The following is a 3655-nucleotide window of genomic DNA, read 5'->3' on the forward strand; positions in this document are numbered from 1 at the left end:
TTAAGATAATATTTGGAGACCCTGTTCTGTGTGCCCCTATTTTCAGTGGTGTTGTAAATGCTAATGAGAGACAGGACCTCCTCTTTGGCTTCACCTTGACTTTGGCTCTTCCTTCCCACAGCTATTGTCCCTCATGTCTCAATTGGTGAGGTTTAGGCACCAAGGGAAAATGTGTCTTTGTTCTCATGTGCACCATCCTGGACCCCTTGACAGACTGGTCTATAAGTGGGTTGAATATATAAAATACTACTACATCAGCTACCAGTTTTCATGACAGCATTTTATATTCAAGACCCAAAGATGATGCTTTAGGAGAAGAAATGTTTGAACACATTGCTCTATATATTCTGACTAGCAGCTATAGGACAGTTCCATTTAAAATCCTGTCATGAGTCCATTCTGTTTGATAGCAGTGTTGTTAAAATATATAAGACATGACAGGGATACCTTCTAAAATCAAGCTCTGGCAATCAGTATGAAGCAGCAGTTTTGAGGATGAAAACTAAATAAGAGCACTTTGAAAATTATTCATGGTTTTCCTGCGCGCACACACACACACACACACACACACACTTGCCAAGATAAAAAAAGAATATAAGAGAATTAAATTGATAACCAAACTGCCATTAATATTGTCATCTTTACTTCATTGCTTCTCACCATCTGTTCATTTGATATAAAACATTCTGACAAACTATGCCAGATGAAGCTGTTTTTCATTTCTGTATGCAGCCAACAGCCACTGATGTTGTAAAATTTGGCTAGGCAAAGAAAGACATTCATATGTTGGAGGGGGGGGAAACCCTCTTCTTTTTAAAAAAGAAGTGACAGCTGTCTCAGCCTGGCAGGTGTTCAACTTGACAATTTACCTTGGACCCAGGTCTTTTGTTATATTGCTGCCTGTACTACAACAAACAGAACCATCTGACCTACATGGATATGCAGAGTTCACATCAAACACATTGACCTCTGTGGGGACCTCTTTTTAATTTTGTAGGCAGGAAGATTTTCTGATACATCTTTTCCATTTCCAATGGTTCTCAGGTGAATTAGCTTTAAATAATGTCCTTCAGACGTTGGTTTGATTGGTACTGCTTTGATTGCTCTGAGTGCTATTCACATATTAATTTGCATTTGTCTGCTAGCAAGTAAATGTAGGCAGGGGCTGGTCTGTTGATCTTCATGAACAGTTCTGCCTTTTGCTGCATTAATCTTGCCTGGCTAACAAGGGGGCTGGAAGGGGAATAGTGTTGCTCTCCCTCCCCCTCCCCCAAAGAGAGCTATGGAGCAACAACGTAGTTCATAATTTGATCCATTTTACCTTTCCATGGCTCACAAAACTCAATGACCGGCTAGCATGGGATTGTCCTAGAGATCGGGTTGCCAAGTGGAACTTACCTTGGCGGTGGGGGAATCCTGGGTGCATCCCGGAGCGCGCACGTGCCGCACACACATCACCAGAAAATGACGTTATGACACTGGGCACGCTGGGGGCGGGGCCACGACCATACAAGGGAAAACCATAGAGTTTTTCCTTGTATGGCCATGGCCCCGCCCCCAGCGTGCCCGCGTCACTTCCGGGTGACGCGCACGTCGGGGAGGAGTTCCCCCTGGGGCCCGATCCAGCGGCGCCGGGGAACGGGCCTCTGGGGCGGGGGTTTCCCTGCCCCCCGGGGGGACTTGGAATCCCTATCTAGAGAACTTTTCATAATGGCTTGGTAATGAGATTCCTAAAGTGAGAACAAAACAGATTTGATGGACATTGGAGATCTCCATCAGGCTGCAAACGGCAAATTGCACGTGCAGCCTTAAGCCCTTTCTGCATTCTCCTTTTAATCCATGTTCACCACGGTGTCCTCCAAGCAATTCCGCACTAAGATCAAATCAACTTTTTTTTTTTATTCTGGGTTTTCCCAGCATTTTGCATTACATTACCTCACTTCAGTGATCAGCCTGGTTTCAGTCTGCCTTTGCCCTGGGTTATTTGGATGCTCTTTTGCCATGGACTTAAATTGCCTCAACTCGAACACTGAGAAAATCCAGAGTGCCAGGCAAATGCAGAAAGGAACTATTAGTCTGGTTTGGGAATGCAAGAGGGGGGGGGGGGTTAACCCTTTCACCCCCACTTGGTTTCACTTATCAAAATCAGGCTTCCCATCAGACAAATCAATAAGATTACTCTGCTGAACTTGCCCATTTGGCTCTTCGTAATATTTTGGATTCGACGGTTGGAACAGCAGCTCTTAAAGAACTTACTTCAATATTATTGGCTGCGGCAAGAACAACGATAGCTTCAGTCTGGAAATCAGCTACTTCTCCAACTATCCAGATCTAGCATAATAAAATATGGGACCGATTTATTCTAGGTAAAATTACAAATGTCATTCAACTATCAAACAGATTCATCCTCCGCGTCTTCTCACTTCGAATCAATTCGGTTCCGTCTACTTCAGTATATGGCAGACAAGAACATACTTCCAACTAATACTTCTTATCTTTCTTGGCTATGCTTCTGATCTAAATTGGGTTCACAGGGGTGCATGGGTCTCCTATAGTGGACCGAACTAAATACAATCTGAACTAACTCGCTTGTGATGTTTAGTATGAATACAGGTATGTGGTGTTTAGTAAATATACTAGTGATATGAAAGGTTGAATGTATTATTGCAGCATTGAACATTAACTGATGTTTGGATTTATCTCACTTTCTGGCTCAATTGTTGTTCACACTGTTTACATTGTTATTTGTATTTGTTCAAATCTTTCAATGAAAAAAATGAAAAAAACACAATAAAACTGTCAAGCCCGCCCTGGGCTCTGGGGGCAGACCCTCCTGTGGCCGTGACATCTCAAGGCAAGGGAGGTCCGACGGCTCTGGGAGATGAGGCTCATAAAGAAGAGGGGGAGCGTTGGGGCCTCAGATGGGTAGGGGACAAAGTTGAACACCACTCTGCAGGTCCCTCTACCTCTGTGCTTCGGTTCCCCAGCCTCTCAGCATCCTCCCTGGACTCCTTCTCATTCTCTTTGCATCCAGTGGTTCCGAGCACGTCCTTCCTCCCTGGCCCCTTCGCTTCCCTCTCCTTTATACCCAGCTCCCTCACCCAACGCCATCTCCCGTCCCCACCTCCCTCTCATTCCTCCCAGCTCTGTCCCCCTTAATAAGCTCTGACACCTTCCCCACACCCAGGGCGTGGTCATAGCTACGCCAGTGGTGGTCTTGGTGGCCCGGGCTGCGCAGCCGCCACCGGCGTGTAGAGTTTCATGAGGTCGTGGGGCTGCCGCCAGCCGATCCCCGGCGCCGTCAGCCTCTCCTGCTGCTCCCCGCGGCTCCATGCTCCGTGGTCAGGCAAGGCCATGCTGACAGGGCTCGACGAGGCGGGGTCCTCTTGGTCTGCCGGTTCCCTGGGTGAGTTGGTGGTCATTGGGGTCTCTGGGGGGTGTGAATTAAGTCCCGGGATCCCTGAACCGGGACAAAAACATTTACAGTAGACATATAAAAAAAAATCAGGCTTCCCACCTTATTGTTAGCATTTTAAAGGGGGAAAGGCAGGTTTTAAAGGGGCAATTCCTTTAAAAGTGCTTTTAATCCTAGGAACTTGATTTCAGTTAGTGAAACCAAGCAGGGCTTGAGTCCCCTCTTCCTTTTCTATACATC

The sequence above is a fragment of the Gekko japonicus genome, unplaced genomic scaffold (genome assembly GCF_001447785.1).
Source record: "Gekko japonicus isolate JY-2015 unplaced genomic scaffold, Gekko_japonicus_V1.1 scaffold18, whole genome shotgun sequence".
NCBI lineage: Eukaryota > Metazoa > Chordata > Lepidosauria > Squamata > Gekkonidae > Gekko > Gekko japonicus.